We start from the raw sequence: 11,431 nt of genomic DNA on the forward strand, positions 1-11,431 counted from the left end.
CAATAAAGGATTTATTATTGGGGATAAAACCCCCCAAAAGTGATCTTTGATATTGCGGGATCACGTGAGAAATCCCGAGCGGGCAGCTCCATTTTGCCCGCTGGGGTAGCAAATCACAGCGCGGGATTTGGTTTCATGAGCGCGCGTTGGATATGAGGTGGTAAATAGCCTACGAGGCGCGTAGCGCCGAGTTAGCTATAACCAGTCTCATATCCAACAAGCATTCCAAAAGTTTAGAAGACTTAGTATGAAATACGAGCGAGAAAATCCGAGCGAAATCGAAAAACTTGATGAAGATGTGATGTTGTGCAGGGGTGGATCAAGCATTTTTTGAAAGTGGGGGCCGAACAAGAATACTAATCAGCGCGCCTCAGTAGCGCCTTAGGCGCTACTTTCTAGGGGAGTCTGGGGGCATGCCCCCCAGAAAATTTTGAAAATTTGGGTACTCTTACATGCACTCTGGTGCAATCTGGAACGTAATATATCAGGATTCCATATTGAATAAAATTATAAGTTATGGTTATAATGATGCATGGTTTTTGACTCTTCGCTTCAAAGTCACAAAATATATATAATTATATATATAGGCATTAAGATTTTACGTTGTTACCGTCTCTCTAAGATAGGTTGACTGTAGACAAGTATTTCGCATCCAGTCTTCTTCCTTTTGAAAGGATAATATTAGAGCCTGTAAGTTGAGAGTATTCGCACAACTTTGGTCATACTATTAGCGAAAAATCACGCTTTAGCTAAAAAAATCAAAAGCTCCAACAGACTGCTTACAAAATGATAAAATTATTGTATCTTTTGACAAAAAAAAAATCTCCGACGAACTGAAAGGGGGGGCCACGGCCGCCTCGCCCCCCCCCCCCCCCCTAAATCCGCCCCTGTTGTGTAATACCTTGTGGTCAGACAGACGCAGGCTTATTACATTTCTTGCCTTTCGCATGCTCCTAAACGTCGGAATTGATCTAAACTTTCCACAACAAGGTTTTTTTTGCTTTATTCAGAGAGAAATTTCGCTTTCCGACGAAAGAAATTTAGCTTAGTAACGCTTAGCGCCATATAAGGTGAAAGTAAGGTACTTGAGCTGATTTCAATAACCAAAACTATTTGTAGGAGATGCGTGACACTTTAAAATGAATAAACATGTAGAGTGATATAAAATAATTATGAAAAAGTGTCAGTAGTTTTTTAAAAATCAGACACGGGTGTAGAACCCTTTTTCAGTGTGAACCAATCAGAGCACGAGAAATACATTCACCGAGGTTGAAAATTCAATAATTGTCTGTATTCCGAGACATGAGTAATGTTGAAGTTGGCGAGACGCTTATAGGTGGTTTGCAACCAATCTCGAGAGACACAGATAACAATGCTGAAATGTGCAATTGCTGGCTCGTGGACGGACAACAGGAGCTAATGAGAGATCTTTTGTTTTCGTCCACCAACATGGCGGCGATGATGTAACGTGAAAACCACCCATTGAGAACTGTGCGTGCATCAAATTAGGTGAGTGCGCTGACCAAACCTGACAATTGCCTTATTAGGCCCCATCGTCAAGGTTGAGTGAAGCCAAGTGACAACATAGAGTTTTGGAATTTTGTAAGACTGTGAGATAAAATATTTATCATAATCTAAAAGAAAACTGATTACATTACACTTATTAATCTAAAAGGGCTTGTTTTTTATGAATGAACTGATACAAAAAGGTTCAAAAAATAAAGTCGAAAGACATTTCATTTCATTTCTTTATTTTATCGTAATATATCATTTTAGGGTTTTCGGTTGCGAAGCAAATTAAAAGCTAAGTATTACAAGCAGCCTCTGAGCTCAGCTTTACAATGCAAATACACTATTTTGGACAATCTGGTCTTTCACGAAAAACTAGTTATAAATACAAAATGTTGCAAAATTATGAAACTATGGAAGTGAATTGTTACATTTAATACTGCTGAAATCTGTTCAAGAACTGCCACTAAAGTACATAATCTGATCATCACAGATTGGAACCACACCGCAGGTATCGCGAATAGTGTCTGGATAAAATGTAAAGTTACTGCACAAAATCAGTAAAAGAATCAGTAATTTGATGTACATATTCATTTATAAAGCATGGGGCCATCCATTTAATATCCAGTCCCCCCTCCCCTCCCCCCCCTCCCAATGGATGAAACTTTCTGATGGGGGTCACCAAAGTCATTTCCTAGGGGGTAAGTCAGTCGGCATCCTTTGATCTTGCCATATTTTTCTGAAGGGTAAGGCACAAAATAGCCCTTTTTTTGAGGGGGAGTAGAACACTTGGCCTATTTCAGAGGGGTGTTTTGTGTCACCACTTTGATCTTTTTCTTAGCGGTTGAATTCTCAGGGACCTCATCCATAGGGGAGGGGGTGTGGATATTAAATGGAACGGCCACACGTAAAGTGCTGATTGTGAATGAAATGAAGGAATGACACTTGTAATTGCATTTGTGCATTAATTGCACCTATTTTTAGCATGATGACTAGTGGATTGATGAAAGCAATCGATATGAAGGTGGACAGTGAAACAATTTGATCCAGGACTCAAAGAGATTGAAACTTGTATTGTTTAACGGCAAGCGGATGTTTTTACGTGTATCAGAAGCCTGATTCCATCGATAGACGTACGCCTACACTACTGACTACTGTTTCCTTTGGTTGATTGGCCAAAAGGAGACTCAAACCGGTCAAAGTAGCAGAGCAAAAGCCAATAAAACACAGCAGACCCAGCCAGGTTCACAGTAAAATGCACATACCGTTTTGCCGAACCCATGTTGCGCGGGAAACAGAAGGGATCTAAATTACCGAAAGTCCATTCCAGTCCACACAAAGTTACTTCCTTTCAACAGCCAAAGACGGGGTTAGTTTGTGATACAAATGGTCCACACTCTGGTCAGAAATAGCCTCCCTTGCCAACTCTAGATCTAAAACTGTTTAAAACAGTGCGTTGTAATCCCAGAGAGACTTGCAAGGTGAAATTGCTGCCCCAGGCATACTCGATCTCTGATCGTAACGACCGATCGATCGATCGATGGGGATGGTGGAGAACACGGCGTTTGTTTGGCTGTTAAAGAGCGTTTTCTCCGTCTGGTAGTGGAGAGACATCATTAAGTCTCAAAGCTCGCAAGTCACCTGCACCCCTTGAAGAACAAAGGGGTGTTACGAGGTCGGCAATGCTTGAATTGCACGCCTCTTGAGCCAGACGGAGTCAAGTTATGGTTAAGACTTTCCAGCCGGCTCCCGGTGTAAATTGTTTAGAACTTTGCCACAAAAGCACACCAGTAGGAATCAGGGCTCATTTGCCATGTGTTGTACTAAATTTGGAATGGATTCCATGCCCTGCTTGGAGACTCAACTATAACTTTATCTTGTTTTTTTGCCAGGAAACCATGTCCCGCGCAGTAAACGATTACCCATAATGCAACTGTAACTGTAAAGAGTCACGTTAGATAAAAGATGACCCAGGCGGGCGGAATTAACAGATAGAGATCTGAGGTTTGACACGCCATGACTTGTTGACAGGGGAACTTGGACGACGGGCGAGCGACAGCCTCCACAGCTGACAAAGGAAAATTTTCAAGGCAAAAAACCGCATGAAAAAAGACCTATTAGACGAGAAATAACACTTTTTCTAAAAGGGGGGACCAAAGGAAAATTTTCAAAAATCGCCGATTTTTTGGTCGAACTTCGGAAGGCTAAAAAAATAGGAAATACAAGTCGTACAATGGCCTAATTAGTATGGATCGAAAGCTAAACTATTGTAGATTTGAACTATGCAAAAAACCGCATGAAAAAAGACCTATTAGGCGAGAAATAACACTTTTTCTAAAAGTATCGAAAATGGCCATTTTTGGCAAAGTAGCAAAGGGGGGACCAGAAAAAATTTTCAAAAATCGCCGATTTTTTGGTCGAACTTCGGAAGGCTAAAAAAATAGGAAATACAAGTCGTACAATGGCCTAATTAGTATGGATCGAAAGCTAAACTATTGTAGATTTGAACTATGCAAAAAACCGCATGAAAAAAGACCTATTAGACGAGAAATAACACTTTTTCTAAAAGTATCGAAAATGGCCATTTTTGGCAAAGTAGCAAAGGGGGGACCAAAGGAAAATTTTCAAAAATCGCCGATTTTTTGGTCGAACTTCGGAAGGCTAAAAAAATAGGAAATACAAGTCGTACAATGGCCTAATTAGTATGGATCGAAAGCTAAACTATTGTAGATTTGAACTATGCAAAAAACCGCATGAAAAAAGACCTATTAGACGAGAAATAACACTTTTTCTAAAAGTATCGAAAATGGCCATTTTTGGCAAAGTAGCAAAGGAAAATTTTCAAAAATCGCCGATTTTTTGGTCGAACTTCGGAAGGCTAAAAAAATAGGAAATACAAGTCGTACAATGGCCTAATTAGTATGGATCGAAAGCTAAACTATTGTAGATTTGAACTATGCAAAAAACCGCATGAAAAAAGACCTATTAGACGAGAAATAACACTTTTTCTAAAAGTATCGAAAATGGCCATTTTTGGCAAAGTAGCAAAGGGGGGACCAAAGGAAAATTTTCAAAAATCGCCGATTTTTTGGTCGAACTTCGGAAGGCTAAAAAAATAGGAAATACAAGTCGTACAATGGCCTAATTAGTATGGATCGAAAGCTAAACTATTGTAGATTTGAACTATGCAAAAAACCGCATGAAAAAAGACCTATTAGACGAGAAATAACACTTTTTCTAAAAGTATCGAAAATGGCCATTTTTGGCAAAGTAGCAAAGGGGGACCAAAGGAAAATTTTCAAAAATCGCCGATTTTTTGGTCGAACTTCGGAAGGCTAAAAAAATAGGAAATACAAGTCGTACAATGGCCTAATTAGTATGGATCGAAAGCTAAACTATTGTAGATTTGAACTATGCAAAAAACCGCATGAAAAAAGACCTATTAGGCGAGAAATAACACTTTTTCTAAAAGTATCGAAAATGGCCATTTTTGGCAAAGTAGCAAAGGGGGGACCAAAAAAAATTTTCAAAAATCGCCGATTTTTTGGTCGAACTTCGGAAGGCTAAAAAATAGGAAATACAAGTCGTACAATGGCCTAATTAGTATGGATCGAAAGCTAAACTATTGTAGATTTGAACTATGCAAAAAACCGCATGAAAAAAGACCTATTAGGCGAGAAATAACACTTTTTCTAAAAGTATCGAAAATGGCCATTTTTGGCAAAGTAGCAAAGGGGGGACCAAAGGAAAATTTTCAAAAATCGCCGATTTTTTGGTCGAACTTCGGAAGGCTAAAAAAATAGGAAATACAAGTCGTACAATGGCCTAATTAGTATGGATCGAAAGCTAAACTATTGTAGATTTGAACTATGCAAAAAACCGCATGAAAAAAGACCTATTAGGCGAGAAATAACACTTTTTCTAAAAGTATCGAAAATGGCCATTTTTGGCAAAGTAGCAAAGGGGGACCAAAGGAAAATTTTCAAAAATCGCCGATTTTTTGGTCGAACTTCGGAAGGCTAAAAAATAGGAAATACAAGTCGTACAATGGCCTAATTAGTATGGATCGAAAGCTAAACTATTGTAGATTTGAACTATGCAAAAAACCGCATGAAAAAAGACCTATTAGGCGAGAAATAACACTTTTTCTAAAAGTATCGAAAATGGCCATTTTTGGCAAAGTAGCAAAGGGGGGACCAAAGGAAAATTTTCAAAAATCGCCGATTTTTTGGTCGAACTTCGGAAGGCTAAAAAAATAGGAAATACAAGTCGTACAATGGCCTAATTAGTATGGATCGAAAGCTAAACTATTGTAGATTTGAACTATGCAAAAAACCGCATGAAAAAAGACCTATTAGGCGAGAAATAACACTTTTTCTAAAAGTATCGAAAATGGCCATTTTTGGCAAAGTAGCAAAGGGGGGACCAAAGGAAAATTTTCAAAAATCGCCGATTTTTTGGTCGAACTTCGGAAGGCTAAAAAAATAGGAAATACAAGTCGTACAATGGCCTAATTAGTATGGATCGAAAGCTAAACTATTGTAGATTTGAACTATGCAAAAAACCGCATGAAAAAAGACCTATTAGGCGAGAAATAACACTTTTTCTAAAAGTATCGAAAATGGCCATTTTTGGCAAAGTATCAACTCCGGTACCAAAGGAAAATTTTCAAAAATCGCCGATTTTTTGGTCGAACTTCGGAAGGCTAAAAAAATAGGAAATACAAGTCGTACAATGGCCTAATTAGTATGGATCGAAAGCTAAACTATTGTAGATTTGAACTATGCAAAAAACCGCATGAAAAAAGACCTATTAGGCGAGAAATAACACTTTTTCTAAAAGTATCGAAAATGGCCATTTTTGGCAAAGTAGCAAAGGGGGGACCAAAGGAAAATTTTCAAAAATCGCCGATTTTTTGGTCGAACTTCGGAAGGCTAAAAAAATAGGAAATACAAGTCGTACAATGGCCTAATTAGTATGGATCGAAAGCTAAACTATTGTAGATTTGAACTATGCAAAAAACCGCATGAAAAAAGACCTATTAGGCGAGAAATAACACTTTTTCTAAAAGTATCGAAAATGGCCATTTTTGGCAAAGTAGCAAAGGGGGGACCAAAGGAAAATTTTAAAAAACGCCGATTTTTTGGTCGAACTTCGGAAGGCTAAAAAAATAGGAAATACAAGTCGTACAATGGCCTAATTAGTATGGATCGAAAGCTAAACTATTGTAGATTTGAACTATGCAAAAAACCGCATGAAAAAAGACCTATTAGGCGAGAAATAACACTTTTTCTAAAAGTATCGAAAATGGCCATTTTTGGCAAAGTAGCAAAGGGGGGACCAAAGGAAAATTTTCAAAAATCGCCGATTTTTTGGTCGAACTTCGGAAGGCTAAAAAAATAGGAAATACAAGTCGTACAATGGCCTAATTAGTATGGATCGAAAGCTAAACTATTGTAGATTTGAACTATGCAAAAAACCGCATGAAAAAAGACCTATTAGACGAGAAATAACACTTTTTCTAAAAGTATCGAAAATGGCCATTTTTGGCAAAGTAGCAAAGGGGGGACCAAAGGAAAATTTTCAAAAATCGCCGATTTTTTGGTCGAACTTCGGAAGGCTAAAAAAATAGGAAATACAAGTCGTACAATGGCCTAATTAGTATGGATCGAAAGCTAAACTATTGTAGATTTGAACTATGCAAAAAACCGCATGAAAAAAGACCTATTAGACGAGAAATAACACTTTTTCTAAAAGTATCGAAAATGGCCATTTTTGGCAAAGTAGCAAAGGCAAAGGAAAATTTTCAAAAATCGCCGATTTTTTGGTCGAACTTCGGAAGGCTAAAAAAATAGGAAATACAAGTCGTACAATGGCCTAATTAGTATGGATCGAAAGCTAAACTATTGTAGATTTGAACTATGCAAAAAACCGCATGAAAAAAGACCTATTAGGCGAGAAATAACACTTTTTCTAAAAGTATCGAAAATGGCCATTTTTGGCAAAGTAGCAAAGGAAAATTTTCAAAAATCGCCGATTTTTTGGTCGAACTTCGGAAGGCTAAAAAAATAGGAAATACAAGTCGTACAATGGCCTAATTAGTATGGATCGAAAGCTAAACTATTGTAGATTTGAACTATGCAAAAAACCGCATGAAAAAAGACCTATTAGGCGAGAAATAACACTTTTTCTAAAAGTATCGAAAATGGCCATTTTTGGCAAAGTAGCAAAGGGGGGACCAAAGGAAAATTTTCAAAAATCGCCGATTTTTTGGTCGAACTTCGGAAGGCTAAAAAAATAGGAAATACAAGTCGTACAATGGCCTAATTAGTATGGATCGAAAGCTAAACTATTGTAGATTTGAACTATGCAAAAAACCGCATGAAAAAAGACCTATTAGGCGAGAAATAACACTTTTTCTAAAAGTATCGAAAATGGCCATTTTTGGCAAAGTAGCAATGGGGGGGACCAAAGGAAAATTTTCAAAAATCGCCGATTTTTTGGTCGAACTTCGGAAGGCTAAAAAAATAGGAAATACAAGTCGTACAATGGCCTAATTAGTATGGATCGAAAGCTAAACTATTGTAGATTTGAACTATGCAAAAAACCGCATGAAAAAAGACCTATTAGGCGAGAAATAACACTTTTTCTAAAAGTATCGAAAATGGCCATTTTTGGCAAAGTAGCAACGGAAAATTTTCAAAAATCGCCGATTTTTTGGTCGAACTTCGGAAGGCTAAAAAAATAGGAAATACAAGTCGTACAATGGCCTAATTAGTATGGATCGAAAGCTAAACTATTGTAGATTTGAACTATGCAAAAAACCGCATGAAAAAAGACCTATTAGACGAGAAATAACACTTTTTCTAAAAGTATCGAAAATGGCCATTTTTGGCAAAGTAGCAAATGGGGGACCAAAGGAAAATTTTCAAAAATCGCCGATTTTTTGGTCGAACTTCGGAAGGCTAAAAAATAGGAAATACAAGTCGTACAATGGCCTAATTAGTATGGATCGAAAGCTAAACTATTGTAGATTTGAACTATGCAAAAAACCGCATGAAAAAAAACCTATTAGACGAGAAATAACACTTTTTCTAAAAGTATCGAAAATGGCCATTTTTGGCAAAGTAGCAAAGAAGGGACCAAAGGAAAATTTTCAAAAATCGCCGATTTTTTGGTCGAACTTCGGAAGGCTAAAAAAATAGGAAATACAAGTCGTACAATGGCCTAATTAGTATGGATCGAAAGCTAAACTATTGTAGATTTGAACTATGCAAAAAACCGCATGAAAAAAGACCTATTAGACGAGAAATAACACTTTTTCTAAAAGTATCGAAAATGGCCATTTTTGGCAAAGTGGAAAATTTTCAAAAATCGCCGATTTTTTGGTCGAACTTCGGAAGGCTAAAAAAATAGGAAATACAAGTCGTACAATGGCCTAATTAGTATGGATCGAAAGCTAAACTATTGTAGATTTGAACTATGCAAAAAACCGCATGAAAAAAGACCTATTAGACGAGAAATAACACTTTTTCTAAAAGTATCGAAAATGGCCATTTTTGGCAAAGTAGCACAGGGGCTAACAAAGGAAAATTTTCAAAAATCGCCGATTTTTTGGTCGAACTTCGGAAGGCTAAAAAAATAGGAAATACAAGTCGTACAATGGCCTAATTAGTATGGATCGAAAGCTAAACTATTGTAGATTTGAACTATGCAAAAAACCGCATGAAAAAAGACCTATTAGGCGAGAAATAACACTTTTTCTAAAAGTATCGAAAATGGCCATTTTTGGCAAAGTAGCAAAGGGGGGACCAAAGGAAAATTTTCAAAAATCGCCGATTTTTTGGTCGAACTTCGGAAGGCTAAAAAAATAGGAAATACAAGTCGTACAATGGCCTAATTAGTATGGATCGAAAGCTAAACTATTGTAGATTTGAACTATGCAAAAAACCGCATGAAAAAAGACCTATTAGGCGAGAAATAACACTTTTTCTAAAAGTATCGAAAATGGCCATTTTTGGCAAAGTAGCAAAGGGGGGACCAGAAAAAATTTTCAAAAATCGCCGATTTTTTGGTTGAACTTCGGAAGGCTAAAAAAATAGGAAATACAAGTCGTACAATGGCCTAATTAGTATGGATCGAAAGCTAAACTATTGTAGATTTGAACTATGCAAAAAACCGCATGAAAAAAGACCTATTAGGCGAGAAATAACACTTTTTCTAAAAGTATCGAAAATGGCCATTTTTGGCAAAGTAGCAAAGGGGGGACCAAAGGAAAATTTTCAAAAATCGCCGATTTTTTGGTCGAACTTCGGAAGGCTAAAAAAATAGGAAATACAAGTCGTACAATGGCCTAATTAGTATGGATCGAAAGCTAAACTATTGTAGATTTGAACTATGCAAAAAACCGCATGAAAAAAGACCTATTAGGCGAGAAATAACACTTTTTCTAAAAGTATCGAAAATGGCCATTTTTGGCAAAGTAGCAAACAAAGGAAAATTTTCAAAAATCGCCGATTTTTTGGTCGAACTTCGGAAGGCTAAAAAAATAGGAAATACAAGTCGTACAATGGCCTAATTAGTATGGATCGAAAGCTAAACTATTGTAGATTTGAACTATGCAAAAAACCGCATGAAAAAAGACCTATTAGGCGAGAAATAACACTTTTTCTAAAAGTATCGAAAATGGCCATTTTTGGCAAAGTAGCACAGGGGGACCAAAGGAAAATTTTCAAAAATCGCCGATTTTTTGGTCGAACTTCGGAAGGCTAAAAAAATAGGAAATACAAGTCGTACAATGGCCTAATTAGTATGGATCGAAAGCTAAACTATTGTAGATTTGAACTATGCAAAAAACCGCATGAAAAAAGACCTATTAGACGAGAAATTACACTTTTTCTAAAAGTATCGAAAATGGCCATTTTTGGCAAAGTAGAAAAGGGGGGACCAAAGGAAAATTTTCAAAAATCGCCGATTTTTTGGTCGAACTTCGGAAGGCTAAAAAAATAGGAAATACAAGTCGTACAATGGCCTAATTAGTATGGATCGAAAGCTAAACTATTGTAGATTTGAACTATGCAAAAAACCGCATTTAAAAGACCTATTAGACGAGAAATAACACTTTTTCTAAAAGTATCGAAAATGGCCATTTTTGGCAAAGTAGCAAAGGGGGGACCAAAGGAAAATTTTCAAAAATCGCCGATTTTTTGGTCGAACTTCGGAAGGCTAAAAAATAGGAAATACAAGTCGTACAATGGCCTAATTAGTATGGATCGAAAGCTAAACTATTGTAGATTTGAACTATGCAAAAAACCGCATGAAAAAACACCTATTAGACGAGAAATAACACTTTTTCTAAAAGTATCGAAAATGGCCATTTTTGGCAAAGTAGCAAAGGGGGGACCAAAGGAAAATTTTCAAAAATCGCCGATTTTTTGGTCGAACTTCGGAAGGCTAAAAAAATAGGAAATACAAGTCGTACAATGGCCTAATTAGTATGGATCGAAAGCTAAACTATTGTAGATTTGAACTATGCAAAAAACCGCATGAAAAAAGACCTATTAGACGAGAAATAACACTTTTTCTAAAAGTATCGAAAATGGCCATTTTTGGCAAAGTAGCAAAGGGGGGACCAAAGGAAAATTTTTAAAAATCGCCGATTTTTTGGTCGAACTTCGGAAGGCTAAAAATAAAGGAAATACAAGTCGTACAATGGCCTAATTAGTATGGATCGAAAGCTAAACTATTGTAGATTTGAACTATGCAAAAAGGCGCATGAAAAAGACCTATTAGACGAGAAATAACACTTTTTCTAAAAGTATCGAAAATGGCCATTTTTTGCAAAGTAGCAAAAGGGGGACCAAAGGAAAATCTTCGAAAATCGCCGATTTTTTGGTGGAACTTCGGAAGGCTAAAAAAATAG

The 11,431-nt window shown here is 36.9% G+C and overlaps 1 long non-coding RNA gene across 1 annotated transcript; it reads right to left on the bottom strand.

Annotated features, from left to right (window-relative positions):
- Positions 1 to 1,734: 1,734 nt before the first annotated feature.
- Positions 1,735 to 2,977, bottom strand: LOC138027571 (uncharacterized). The gene is made up of 2 exons (XR_011127475.1): positions 2,775 to 2,977; positions 1,735 to 2,036 (listed from the first exon to the last, which is right to left on the bottom strand). It is a non-coding gene; the product is annotated as an uncharacterized lncRNA (long non-coding RNA).
- Between the last annotated feature and the right edge of the window lie 8,454 nt (positions 2,978 to 11,431).

The sequence above is a fragment of the Montipora capricornis genome, chromosome 12 (assembly GCF_036669925.1).
Source record: "Montipora capricornis isolate CH-2021 chromosome 12, ASM3666992v2, whole genome shotgun sequence".
NCBI lineage: Eukaryota > Metazoa > Cnidaria > Anthozoa > Scleractinia > Acroporidae > Montipora > Montipora capricornis.